Source organism: Arachis duranensis, chromosome 4 (genome assembly GCF_000817695.3).
Source record: "Arachis duranensis cultivar V14167 chromosome 4, aradu.V14167.gnm2.J7QH, whole genome shotgun sequence".
NCBI lineage: Eukaryota > Viridiplantae > Streptophyta > Magnoliopsida > Fabales > Fabaceae > Arachis > Arachis duranensis.
In genome coordinates, this window is record NC_029775.3 from 19,776,641 (window position 1) to 19,792,395 (window position 15,755).

Sequence of the window (15,755 nt, forward strand, 5' to 3'; positions counted from 1 at the left end):
TGTTTTAAAATCGTCTTTTTTTACCAAATTTTTTATTTTTATTACCAAATTATTCCTAACTAAACAATTATAAAATAAAATAAAAAGAAAGAGACAAGGGAAGAGAATCGGGGGGTGTTTCCAGGGAAGAGGGGGAAGAGGGGAAAGGGAAAAGGTCACTGCTCCAAGCTGCCGCAGCCACTCCACGCCGTCGCTGCTGCTCCTTTCTTCCTCAACACATACACTAACGGCAAGAGAGGAGAGAGTAGAGGGAGAGAGAAAGAGAAGAGAGGAACGAAGTCCTCCACAGCGCCGCCAACCACCACAGCACCCTCCTCATGGCGATTTGTAGCCCGCCAACACTGCATCACCCTTCACCGCCACAGCCCTCCTCTCTCACCACTGCCGCAACCCTTTCCCTCTGTTTCAATTTTTTTCTTTAATTTTTCAGATTTAAAGGATTTCATTGTTGTTGTTGTTGTTGCTGCTTCTGTTTATTCCTTTTATTCTATTGTTGTTGTTGATGCTTTGGTTGCTTTTGCTTCTACCTGCTTCTGTTTTTGCTTCTGCTTGTTTCTGCTTTTGCTTCTGCTTCTGGTTCTATTTTTGCTATCGCTCTGATTTCATTATTCATTGTTATTGTTGTTGTTGTTGTTGTTGTTGTTGTTCTGCTGATTGTTGTTGTTTGATTGTTGTTATTCTGCTTCTAGTTTCTGCTTTTGCCTGTTTTTGTTCCTGCGTTTGCGCTTCTACTTCTGTTTCTGGTTAATATTGAGGAAGAAGAGGTGAGGGGGTATTGAAGGACGATTTTAAAACTAAGTTAAACCTTTAGGACCATTTTGTAGTAAAAAAAAGGTTGGAAACAAAATAAATTTTCGACCTCTACGTTAGGGACCAAAATCGTATTTAACCCTAAAGATTTTTTAATATAAAAATAATATGAATTAACTGATAATATATACTAAAATTCAATTAAATTTACATATATTTTACTAAAAATATTATTAATAGATTAAATTAAAGAGATAAAAAAAATTAAATTTGTTATTACTCAATAAAATTTTACTATATATCAAATGATGTGTTCATTAGTTTATATTTTATTGTGAAAATTATTTAGATTATAATACTAATAGTATCTCATAAGATTATTATTAATAATGTATTAATCGAATTTTAATATTTATTGTTTATATGTATTTAAAAATTATATTTGAAAATTATTTATTTAGTTTCATAATAAATAATATTTTTTAAATTTGAATAATTTATTAATTAGTTTGTATTTATTATATCATATATTCAATAATTTATTGAAAAATATTAATATAATATATAAAAAAATTAAAAAGATATTGTTTGTGGAATAAGAACAAAGAAATTTCTAACCAATCTGAATTAGATACAATTTGTTTAAAAATAACCATTTCTAAACTTGACACGTCAGAGTTTTTCGTTTAAAGTTGACGAAAAAATACCCACAAAAACCGTTTTGTCACAAAAGTAGAGGATAAAAATTAAAGTAGATCGTTTTTATTTTGAGAGGTCGCATTATTATTTTGAAAAATACTCAGGAGCTGAATTGATAGTTTACTCAAATTTTTGTGTATCAAATATTTAGAGTTTGATTATTTCAAAGAATCTTAGTATAAGGTAAAAACAGATTTATCCATAATTTATCATTCAAATTTTAAAAATATTAACTTAGAATACACACAGATAGTAAATTATTGATACCATTTTTTAGTTTTTGAATAGTAAATTATTTTAACCTAATATTCAAACAAAAATACTTTGCATATATTTAAAATTAGTTATTAAATAAATTATTATGTATTCATGTATAAATATATATAATATTAATTTTTAATATATATTTTATATAATTAATTTAATAACTGATTTTAATAGTCAAATATAATTCGTTTAATTAATTTTTTAACCTAGGAGGTTCGGCCAATTCTCTTTCCAAAAAAGTTATATGTATCACTTTTTGTACATCTCAAATAGTACAGTACTTTCTATTTTGTAGTATCATTAAATTAAAATTCTAGGGCAGTGAAAGTAACTTTTTCCATGGGCGAACTCTGTCATCACTTATGGAGAAGATCGTGCTCCTGGTTTTACAGGCTATGTGGCACCAGAGATGGATTAGTTATGTGCTCCTACATCCACAACAAAAAAATTATTTTGGTATTTTATTTATTACTTTAAATAAACAGATTTTTTTAATCCACAAGTTAAAAACTAATCCAACGTAGATATGAGATTTATTTAAGAATCTGTTATTGGTCAATGAATTACTACATGTAAAAGTAGTATTTAAAAGTGGTCTACTATTCTTATATTGTCTTCAAAGATGCTATAGACAACAACAGAAATTAGCCACCAATCCACTTCAATCCCTAAAATTGCTGAATGATTTGTTAATATTGTCTGTCACCTCTGTTGTTTTATTCTAAAAGATATTATATATTTTTTCTCAACAAAATATTCTAAATAACGACAAAGAATCGAATCAACTATTTCTTACGCACTTTTTAGGGTTAACGCAAAGTGTCTTCAGTGTTAAACAACAAAAAAAATATATTCACTTCTCAGTGTTTTTTTTTTCACGTACATAATTTTACACAAAAACACAAACCTTCACATATGACTTCTAGATCGAGAGTTCACTGGGAACAACAAACGCCTATATAGCGAGATTGCTTTTCCTTCTTTCTCTAGCGTTGCAAACTTTTCATTATGAAAAAGAAGAAAATGAAGGAGAGTTGGAGGATATTTTTTCAAGTATTAATAATTTTATTTTCTATTTTTTTTTCAGAATTATAATCTTAAGTGTTGGTTGTTATCGAGTTCTGTTATAGAATCTCTTTTTTGCAATTTTAATTTGTTGACTTAAGATGTTCTATTTGTAATTTTATGCATATCAATGAATAAAAATACTAATCTTTGATTAAGAAAAAATATATATACAAATTAAGTATATATATTCACAAAAATGAAAAAAAACTATTAGCTACCTAGCTAACAAGACTCATTAATAAAAGCTTAAGAAGAAAAAAAAAATTAAAGTGCTAATTTAGTATTATTTGAACTAAATCTTAATTTTATAGTTAAAATTTAAAATATTTTTTATTTTAAATATTTTATTTTGTCTTATGGTTAAAATTATTTTTGTTTTTCAAAAATACTCTTTTTTTATTATAATTTTCTTTTAAATAATAAAAAAAATCGTATTTATAATAATTATAATAGTGATTATAGTGATTTAGAAGACAGTCAAATGTTAAGGCTTAAATAATTTTTTTGTACTTCATTGTTGCTTGTTGAAGATGCTTTACTCCTTCATACACCAAACGAAAACTTGAAAAAAATGGAGGTTATGAAACTCTACTACAAATCAAGGGCCAAGAACAAAACTTAAAGCCAAAGTATTGATGAATGACTCAGATCCAAAATTAAAAAGTTACTTTGTTCCTGATCACATCGTGAAGAGACAAAATAAAATTATCTTTTAAAATTTTATCTTGACACACCAAACAACAACTAAGTTCCTAGTCGAGTCAAAAGCAATAGCAAAAAATTTAAAAAAGAGGTCATAGATTCAATCCTTTTTTAAGCCATTTACAAAGCTTCACTTATAGATATTAGTGTTCTTTAAATTATTTTATTTATAAAATATAAATAAAAAATATATTAATAATTAATCTATCACATAAATATATTCTAAAAAAAGATTATTAACAAAAAAATTAATTAATCCCACAAAATTAAATATCAAAAGCCAAAAAATATATATATTTTTTGTCGAGACTTTGAAGTCTTTCGAAAAGTTTACCAGGAATTATGATGAATATTCACCCTTAAATTATTCATCTATTCTCCTAAAAAATTTCCTTTCATCACTGCTACAGAACTTACACAGAAGCTATCATAATTTTTTTTACCCCTTTTTCTTTGCATTTTCTATCTTTGTGATTGTTTCAATCTTTCCTTCTCTATATTTTAATGGGACCCCGTGTTTGTCAGCTGAAACAGAAAACTCCAATATTAATCACAATTCGACTAAATAAAAATACTCAATATACATATATATACATGCATGTCTTACTTTTTCCAAATTAAATGTGATTCACTTTTCACGTTCTTTTAATGCATGCATTACTTTTCCCCTCCTTTTGTAAAATTGTAGTTGTCCCAGAAGTCTAGTAATTCGGGCTTCGTCGCTTCCAGTGCAGCAGTGCTAGAAATTAAAATACTTTTATGCCAATTTACTTTATTTAATTTCATGCATTATCTTATTTACAAACCTTATATTATTGGTTTTTTTCTTTTGTTTTTTTTCTTCCAGATTTTAATTATAAAATCTCAACATATTGTACAAACGTTGGGGTTTGTTTGGTAAGGTAAATTTCATACATATATATATATATGAATTGAAAAAAAATTATATAAATATTCTAAAATAAAATTTATTATATAATTATCTTGTTTGTATATTTATATAAACAGAATTAATAATAAACTAACAAAATATTAATGAAATTTCTTTAATTTATTTTTAACAGGCACATATATGTCAAAAAAAATTATTTATATAAAATAAAATATATTTTTTAATTTTTAAAATTTTAATTATTTAAAATATTTTATTTAAAATTTGAGTATATGAATATTTATATTTAAATTTTATTTTATTTTTTTAAATTTTTTTGTATTAGATAAAATTATTTTTTACTCTAAATGGTCTTTGAAATTTATTAACTCGTTTTAATTAAATCCTCCACTTTTTAAAATGACCAAATATATCCCTCACTCTAAAAAACGTGAGTTTTCGTTAGTCCAAATATCATAAGCCATTTTAACATTGCTTATGTGTGCAGTTAAGTGCCAACTTAACAGTTTGCTAAAAGCTAACGTGAACAAACAATGAATTTAACTCAAATTAGTATTCTAAATTTGTTTAAAATGCTCAAATTGGTCCATACATAATTATAAAGTCCTAATTCTCAATTTGAGCATTGCAAACTGCAAGTTGACACTTAACTGCACACATTAATAACGTTAAAATGACTGATAATATTTAGACTAATGAAAACTCATATTTCTGAAAATGAGAGATATGTTTGATCATTTAAAAAAATGGAAGATTTAATTGAAGCAAGTTAAAAATTTCAGAGACCATTTGAGATATTACCTCTTAAATTAAATAAATTATATCACAAAAAATCTATTAATTTTGTATTCCACAATATGATTTATTTGGAGTACTGTCTAAATAGTAACTTCACAAAAAATCATACTTCCTTACAATAATAATTCGAATCAAATAGATACGACTTGTTTGAAACACTGTCTATAGTAAATCGAAACATATTGTATTGATTTACTATTGCTCTTTTTTTATAAATCAAATTCTTTTGCTTGGATTTATCATGAACTGTATGAGTTCAGATGCGTTTTTTTACTAAATCAAATCTACTTATTTTAATTTAATCCTACTCTGTTAATTTAAATTCAATTAATTCAATTTACATAAATATATAAATAGCTATATAACCAATTTTACTTTAGAACATTTTATAATTTTTTTTAATTCATTTTTCTATAAAATTTATCCTTAGTACAATGATAAAAGCAACCAATTTCACTTTAGGACATCTTGTAATTTTTTTTTCTCAATTCATTTATCTATGAAATTTATCCTTAATCCGATGATGAAAGTATGAATGTGTAACACCCTACCACACTAAGCTTTACGCTTAAGCCGTAAAACAGAGGTGGTGTGGTATTACGACCTCTAAAATAAAATGAGTACACATAATAGCAGAAGAATTATAATATGCTAGGAGCCTTGAAGAATAGAGGAAATAAAGAATCGCGAATATAAAAGCGCAACGCTCGAGAAGTGAGTTAACTTGCGTGCTAAGAAAGCTACATCTGTTAAGTGTAAAGTAACCCAAAATAGGAACAGAGAGTCAAAGATACAAAATAACGAGCTCCTGACTCAGCCTGCGAAGTCAAGACTGGCCGGAGAATATACACACATATATACATATATATACATATCCAAAACCCAAATGTACATAAACAAAATCCTGCCTCTCCATAAACCTCTAAGAGGATCAAAAAGAATAAGTCATGCGGAGAGAAAGCTAAGTACATATATATACATCATAGCATAACAAAATATCCCAGTAACCACTCCGCCTCAAGAGTCCAGACGCCTAATGAGATGCCTCTCGACCTGCATCTGAAAAACAACAACATAGTATGGAATGAGAACCGGAGGTTCTCAGTATGGTAAAGGTGCCACACACATAATATATAAGCTCCTGGGAATGCCAGAGGCAATCCTAGAACACCGACACTCAGATTATAGAGCTTAAACTATTAAACAGAAGCCATAAAAGGTGGTTTACTAAGGATATTTAAACCTAACTTAACTTAACCTTAAATCTAAATCTCATTCTGCCATTCCTCCTTACCTCCAACTCCATCATGCATTTTCACAAACAAGTAAACAAACAAAGGCAAGCAAAAGAAGGTTACAAGTACTGCAGATAACAAATATACATTTAACATGGCAAGTACATTTAGGCACACCCAGTTAATACACAAGCAAGTAATTCAAGTAATATGCATATGATGCATGCCTATCCTATGGCTGATGAGGCTCATCTGTCGGTTATCCAGCCAACCCGACAAGTCTGAATTGTCCTTAGACTGTCCCCCGACATGCATCCCCAAGAGTCTATGCATATATTTTTTTCAAATAATCAATATTGCTCAATGGGGGTAACATTCCCGGGAATTTATATAGTGTCCGGTCACACTTACGTCGTAGGGTCAACAGAGTATCGAGTTTTCAACCTGATACACATGGTAGCAAGCCACGGCATTTGATCCAAGGAATCTCGTATCTCAGATTATTCAAATTCATAAGCCATATAAATAATTTAATTATAATTCATCAACATCCACATCATTCTCAATCGCATATCATTTATCATTATACGTCAATCATATTCAATCCTTATCCTTCATTATCACGCCTCCCATTCCGTCCATCAATAGCTCCAATTCAAAACATAATTTATTCTTTTCTAAATAAATCAGATTTAAAACATGTTCAATTTCTTAATAACTCTAAATCAAATCATATAACCCTTTGAATCTAAATCTTTTTAAATAATCATATAAACAAAATCTCTAATTTTTTATAAAAATTTGGCAGCATCTCCTCTAAAACTCGGACTTTGCCACCCTTTTCGGGTCCAAACCTGCTTTCTTTTCAATTCAACATACCCTTCCTCATCATCATATCAGTCACCACAATAAATCTACCTCAGATCAACAATTATACTCATACAATATTCAAATCCAACAACCAAAATTTTACTAAGGATCATAGTTCACAAATCCTAGGCTTCTAACACAAAATACCTCAAATCAATAATTCACCAAATTATTAGTTAATCAACAAGTACCTAACCAACTATGTTCATCAACAACAACATTCAACCATGATTCTCTCCAAATTAACATAACAACATTCACCATCCAAAATTAATAACTAATTATCCAATAAACTTAACCAAATATATTCATCGATAAATTACTAAACATTAAACATACACCTGCATTCCAACTTATCCTATGGTCATCTAGCCTAAGTTTTCACAGAACATTATATATTAAATGCAAGAAACCTAAACCATACCTTGGACGATTTCCACGTAACGACCAAAGCAAATTATTTAAAACCAAGGCACCCCTTCAAAATTCAACTAATCAGCTTCCTCCAAGTTCCAATAACGGAGGAGATACGGCGTTCGGAGTTCACCGTAAGGGTTCGGTGTTTCTTTCTTTCCTTCTCTGGAGCTGAATGCTTTCAACGTGATTCAGCTTAAATGAAGAGAAGAAGGAGCGTGGGTTCACTTATAGGTTGGCCCGGTTGGGCCCACGGCCCGGTTTGGGCCCAGTTCAATCGGTTCGGCCCGTTCGGTCTAATTTTAAATCGTTTTCTTCGAAATTGGTGTTAAAATTCTCGTTTCAATGAGCTCTATCCTAATTTGATATAATATTCACATTTCTAATCCTCCTTATTAAAAACTAATTTATTGACTAATTATTTACTAATTTAACCGGGGTTTACATCCTACCCACCTAATAAAGAATTTTGTCCTCAAAATTCAAATCTAGTTATCTGAAAAGAGATGTGGATAGTCCTTTCGCATATCTGATTCGAGCTCCCAGGTATGTTCCTTGATACCAGCTCGACTCCAAGCCACTTTTACCAATGATACTTCCTTTCCGCGTAATCGTTTAATATTAGTATCATCAATTCTCACTGGAATCACTGGAAATGTTAGATCTTCTCTCACTTGGATTGGTTCTGGTTCTAGAATATGACTTGCGTCAGGAGTGTACTTCCTAAGCTGAGACACATGAAACACGTCGTGCAAATTCGAAAGATATGGCGGTAAGGCAATTCTATAAGCCACTGGCCCAATCCTCTTCAGAATCTCAAACGGTCCAATATAACGGGGATTCAGTTTCTTAGTTTTAATAGCTCTTCCCACTCCAGTGGTTGGTGTAACTTTCAAAAATACATGTTCTCCTTCTTTGAATTCCAAAGGCTTTTGCCTCTGATCAGCATAACTTTTCTGGCGGCTTTGGGCTATAAGCATTCGACTACGAATCTTCTTTATTTGCTCAGTCATTTCAGCTATCACCTCAGGCCCTAATAAACTCCTTTTTCCAGTTCCATACCAACACAACGGGATTGACATTTTCTGCCATACAGAGCCTCATATGGATCCATTCCAATGCTTGCATGATAGCTATTATTATAAGCAAATTCTATTAATGGCATATACCGATCCCAGCTCGCTGGCTGGTCCAAAACACAAGCCCTTAGCATATCCTCCAAGGTCTGAATAGTTCTCTCTGACTGACCATCTGTCTGAGGGTGATACGCAGTACTCAAACTTAACTGAATTCCAAATGCACGCTGAAAAGCTCCCCAGAACCTTGATGTAAAACGGGGATCTCTATCAGATATAATAGTAGAAGGCACGCCATGCAATCTGACAATCTCTTTAATATACATTTGGGCTAATTCTTCCATTGTACAACTTATTCGGATAGGAAGAAAGTGAGCCGATTTTGTCAGTCGATCCACAACCACCTAAATAGCATCACAACCAGATCGGGTTCTAGGCAAACCTATCACAAAATCCATTGCGATACTCTCCCATTTCCATTGTGGAATCTCCAAAGGCTGAAGGGTCCCTGATGGTCTCTGATGCTCAATCTTAACCTTCTGACACGTTAAACATTTATATACATGTAATGCCACATCATTCTACATACCTGGTCACCAGAACATCACTTTCAGATCCTGATACATTTTAGTACTCCCTGGATGAATTGAGAACCCACTCTTATGAGCTTCCTTCAAGATACTTTGTCGCAGGTCTCCAACATTAGACACAATAATCCGGTTCTTGAACCTCCATAAACCATCCTGACCTTCTGACACTCTCCACTGTTTTCCCTGTTCAACAGCTGGTAATACCTTACGTAACACTTCACTATCTTGATGAGCCTTCAGAAGTTCTGATTTAAAATCACTTGAAATCTGCAATTGACTCAGACATAGGATTCCAGATTCTTCTCTAATTCCCAAATTCAAACCTTGAAATGCCCTTAGTAATTCTTCCTTTCGTAGCATCATCCAAGCTGCATATAAAGATTTCCGACTCAAAGCATCTGCCACAATGTTCGCTTTTCCTGGATGATAATTCAATTCAAAATCATAATCTTTCAAAAGCTCCATCCACCTCCTCTGACGCATATTCAACTCTTTCTGCTAAAAAAGATACTTCAAACTCTTATAGTATGAGAAAACATGAAACTTAACACTATAGAGATAGTGCCTCCAGATCTTTAAAGCAAATACAACAGCAGCAAATTTTAAATCATGTGTCGAATAGTTCATCTCATAGCCTTAATTGCCGTGAGGCGTATGCTACAATATTCTGGTGCTGCATCAGAACGCACTCCAAGCCCTTCAGTGATGCATCACAGTACACTTCAAACGGGTCACTTGGTTCAGGCAATACTAACACGGGTGCACTAGTCAGTCTGTGCTTTAATGCTCAAAAACTCTCTTCACATCCTGGGTCCAAATAAAAAGCGTATCCTTCATAGTCAACTTAGTTAAAGGTAAGGCGAGCTGTGAAAATCCCTTAATGAATCTGCGATAATACCCCGCCAAACCTAAGAAACTCCTGATCTCTGTCATTGAAGTTGGTCGCTCCCAATTCATCACTGCTTCCACCTTAGCAGGATCCACAGCTATTCCCTGCTTACTCACCACGTGGCTGAGAAACTTCACCTTACTCTTCCAGAACTCGCATTTAGATAACTTAGCGTACAACTTCCTGTCTCTTAGAATTTGCAGCACAGTTCGCAAGTGATCAGCATGCTCCTCTTCAGTCTTAGAATAAACAAGAATGTTATCAATGAAGACAATAACAAACTTGTCCATATACGATCGAAAAATTCTGTTCATATAATCCATAAATACTGCCGGGGCATTAGTTAACCCAAAAGACATCACTGTATACTCATAATGACCATAACGCGTCCTGAAAGCAGTCTTCGGAATATCCTCATCTCTAACCCTTATCTGATGATATCCGAATCGCAGAACCACACCGGCACCCTGTAACTGATCCATTAGATCATCGATTCTAGGCAATGGATATTTGTTCTTCACAGTGATCTTATTCAACTACCGATAGTCGACACACAATCGCATACTCCCATCCTTCTTCTTTACTAGTAACACTGGCGCTCCCCACGGAGAAACACTTGGTCGGATAAAATGCTTACCCAACAGATCTTCCAGCTGAGCTTTCAGTTCAGCCATTTCTAAAGGCGACATCCTATAAGGAGTAATTGAAATTGGACCAGATCCAGGTACCAACTCAATTGCAAATTCAACCTCTCGGTTAGGGGGGAATTCATTAATATCATCCGGAAACACATCTGGAAATTCACATACAACCGGAATCTGCTCTAAACTCTGATCATCACCTGGTACTCCCACAGTTAATAACATAACACCCTGACATCCAGTTCCAGAACAGTTTACTATCATAGAATTCAAATAATAATTATTCACCACAACCAGCACTTCTGACCATTCCGGCATAAACTGTACTGACTTCTCAGAACAATCAAGCAAAACTGGTTCTTAAATAACCAATCTCCCAACTATCACAGCGTCACCTGCCTGCAGGATACATCGTGTCTCCTGTCACCCATACTGAACTTCATCTTGCAACTGATAAGTTCCAAATTCAACCCATTACTCCTCAGGAACCTGCTGTGCCTGTAACGCCCTTTCCAGCGCCTGAATCCAATTATCTGCATCAGTGGGATTGAGGTTCCCCTGAAGGTCGGAGGGTGAACTTTCAGAAATGTAGCAAGTGTCATAGGACCGTCCTCATCATTATTGTTCCCGTGATTACCATGGTTTATCTTATTACCAAGTGCCTTGGCTGTCACCTGCATAGCTGCAGCCATATTTCCCAGGGCAGTCATAAAGTCTACTGGATCATTCCCTACTGGGCTAGGAGTAAGGATGCCTATCCTACCTCTACCTCGCCCGCGACCGCGTCTGCGAGTCGACATCTGGTCCTTATACACACCAAACAAGTGATATTAAGTTGATCAGTCTCAATATCGCAGGTCTAATGCTTTAAGTTCCAAATGCATGCTCACAAACGTTTATGCCATATATATCAATCAGATATCCTAATAGCACATAAACACATATACAGAGAATGCACGGAAGTACAATCAGTCCGTCTTTCAGGCTCTATAGGAACGAACTGCTCTGATACCATAATGTAACACCCTACCACACTAAGCTTTACGCTTAAGCCGTAAAACAGAGGTGGTGTGGTATTACGACCTCTAAAATAAAATGAGTACACATAATAGCAGAAGAATTATAATATGCTAGGAGCCTTGAAGAATAGAGGAAATAAAAAAAATCGCGAATATAAAAGCACAACGCTCGAGAAAGGAGTTAACTTGCGTGCAAAGAAAGCTACAGCTATCAAGTGTCAAGTAACCCAAAACAGGAATAGAGAGTCAAAGATACAAAATAACGAGCTCCTGACTCAGCCTGCGAAGTCAAGACTGGCCGGAGAATATCTCCGCTTCAAGAGTCCAGACGCCTAACGAGATGCCTCTCGACCTGCATCTGAAAAATAACAACATAGTATGGAATGAGAACCGGAGGTTCTCAGTATGGTAAATGTGCCACACACATAATATATAAGGTCCTGGGAATGCCAGAGGCAATCCTAGAACACCGACACTCAGATTATAGAGCTTAAAGTATTAAGTAGAAGCCATAAAAGGTGGTTTACTAAGGATATTTAAACCTAACTTAACTTAACCTTAAATCTAAATCCCATTCTGTCATTCCTCCTTACCTCCAACTCCATCATGCATTTTCACAGACAATTAAACAGACAAAGGCAAGCACAAAAAGGTTACAAGTACTGCAGATAACAAATATACATTTAACATGGCAAGTACATTTAGGCACACCCAGTTAATACACAAGCAAGTAATTCAAGTAATATGCATATGATGCATGCCTATCCTATGGCTGATGAGGCTCATCTGTCGATTATCCAGCCAACCCGACAAGTCTGAATTGTCCTTAGACTGTCCCCCGATGTGCATCCCCAAGAGTCTATGCATATATTTTTCTCAAATAATCAATATTGCTCAATGGGGGTAACATTCCCGGGAATTTATATAGTGCCCGGTCACACTTACGTCGTAGGGTCAACAGAGTATCGAGTTTTCAACCTGATACACGTGGTGGCAAGCCACGACATTTGATCCAAGGAATCTCGTATCTCAGATTATTCAAATTCATAAGCCATATAAATAATTTAATTATAATTCATCAACATCCACATCATTCTCAATCGCATATCATTTATCATTATACGTCAATCATATTCAATCCTTATCCTTCATTATCACGCCTCCCATTCTGTTCATCAATAGCTCCAATTCAAAACATAATTTATTCTTTTCTAAATAAATCAGATTTAAAACATGTTCAATTTCTTAATAACTCTAAATCAAATCATATAACCCTTTGAATCTAAATCTTTTTAAATAATCATATAAACAAAATCTCTAATTTTTTATAAAAATTTGGCAGCATCTCCTCTAAAACTCGGACTTTGCCACCCTTTTCGGGTCCAAACCTGCTTTCTTTTCAATTCAACATACCCTTCCTCATCATCATATCAGTCACCACAATAAATCTACCTCAGATCAACAATTATACTCATACAATATTCAAATCCAACAACCAAAATTCTACTAAGGATCATAGTTCACAAATCCTAGGCTTCTAACACAAAATACCTCAAATCAATAATTCACCAAATTATTAGTTAATCAACAAGTACCTAACAAACTATGTTCATCAACAACAACATTCAACCATGATTCTCTCCAAATTAACATAACAACATTCACCATCCAAAATTAATAACTAATTATCCAATAAACTTCAACCAATTATATTCATCGACAAATTACTAAATATTAAATATACTCCTACATTCCAACTTATCCTATGGTCATCTAGCCTAAGTTTTCACAGAACATTATATATTAAATGCAAGAAACCTAAACCATACCTTGGACGATTTCCACGTAACGACCAAAGCAAATTATTTAAAACCAAGGCACCCCTTCAAAATTCAACTAATCAGCTTCCTCCAAGTTCCAATATTCACAATTTCAAGCTCCAATTATTTATTCACAACCTAATACACATTCATAACACACATACACCTATTTTAATACCCAAAGCTCAAATTCAATAAAATTAAAATAGAATTATGGTATCCTCACCTTACCTGAGCTTCACATAAGTAAGAGTGAACGTTTTTCTCAAGCTAATTGGATCCTAAAACATCAAAAAGTAAAGAAATTCAATACCCATACAAAACTTTCAAAAATTGGGGGAAAGGAGTGGATGAGAGTGATTAATGGCTTACCTATGAAATTGTTTCAGTAGAAATGTAGAGCTCGACACGGTAGTCGTGTGGCCATAAACGGTGCCGCGATCGGAGCTCGGACGGAGGAGTTACAGTGATTTAAAATCAACGTAAGGTTACGGGGAATTTTCCTTCGCTCCTCTCCCCTGTTGCTGCAATGCTACTTCAGCTATAATGGGGTAATGAAGGACATTGGGTTCATTTAAGGGTTGGCCCGGTTGGGCCCACGGGCCCGGTTTGGACTTAGTTTGACTGGTTTGACCCGTTCGGTCCAATGTTGCACCGATTTCTTCGAAATTAGTGTCAAATTTCTCGTTTCGATGAGCTCTATCTTAATTTGATATAATATTCATGTTTCTAATCTCCTTTATTAAAAATTAATTTATTAGCTAATTACTTACTAATTTAATGGGGTATACACTGTTGTTAGAAGTTGAAGGAGTCAGTAAATTTTTATGCATAAGCGCTAAGTATATTTTGTGTAATTGTTTTTCGGGAGTGGATCCTCTCCAGTGAATAAAAAACTGGATGGTGTGCAGTGTTTAATCTAATCATTCACCACACTCTCTCTTTTATTTATTTCTGGTCCCACTATTAAAATCAAAGGTGAGAGATTACACTGTATTTTGTCAAGTGTTGAAAAAACTGGAGAGGATCAATTTCCTTGTTTTCCTTGGTATCACTTTTACCTTAATTGTATATATGACACAGACCCAAAATATGAAATATTACAAGTCCCAACAAAGTTTGGTAATAATTATTGAAGTTATTAATTTCACGCCTTTATTCTTTCCAAGAACGATAATAGAGAGCACTACTGATCTTTTTTTGCCTTATTGGTCCTTTAGCTTTTAGTAATTTTCTTTTATTTTTTTTCTTTTTGAGTAGTTAAATACTTTCTTTACGCATTTGATGGGTTTAACGCTATTTTCTATATATAATAGGTACAATCTCTTAGGTTTCGATATACAGTTTTCAGAGATTATGAAAAAGAATAAAGTTATATTTTTATTGATAATTATAAATTTTGACTTAATAATAATAAGCGTGTGTATTTTGGTAAATAAAATTCACTATTTCTAGCTCAGATATGTGTACTTAATATTATATGTATAATTCTTAATTTCACTCTCCATACGGTTTTGCAATGCAACTTTGCACAAACCTTGTAGAAGGATAAAATTGATTCTTGCTTCGAAACCTACTCTTCGTATGAAAAAATATTTTTAAGTGAAAATTTTAGTTAAAATGATTATATCAACTAATTTAGTTAAATATATTATTATTTAATTATTTTTTATTATTATTTTTATTCGAGGCATATTAATCACAAGATCCTTTTGTGATTCTACACACGGCTTATGTCGAGTGGATTTCAAACAAAAAAGAAAAAAAAAATAGAAACATACTTGTCTCCCTTACATAATACGTACAAAATTGCGTAAGAACTAAGAAGCCATGGAGAGAGTTTGTTGGTAAAGTTGATTGGAAGAATTGGACAAGTAATATATATTATTGGATTTGCATATATATTTAAATTAAATTTGTTATTTTTTATTAAGAGTATTAATTCTTAATATTTATCATTTTAAATTTCGTACAAAATTTTCAATTTGAAAAAACTTATAGAAAGTTTAGATAACTTTGAAGGGT

At 32.9% G+C, this 15,755-nt stretch overlaps 1 long non-coding RNA gene across 1 annotated transcript; it reads right to left on the reverse strand.

Annotated features, from left to right (window-relative positions):
* Positions 1 to 5,955: 5,955 nt before the first annotated feature.
* Positions 5,956 to 13,839, reverse strand: LOC107483677 (uncharacterized). The gene is made up of 2 exons (XR_008008587.1): positions 13,740 to 13,839; positions 5,956 to 6,235 (listed from the first exon to the last, which is right to left on the reverse strand). It is a non-coding gene; the product is annotated as an uncharacterized LOC107483677 (long non-coding RNA).
* Between the last annotated feature and the right edge of the window lie 1,916 nt (positions 13,840 to 15,755).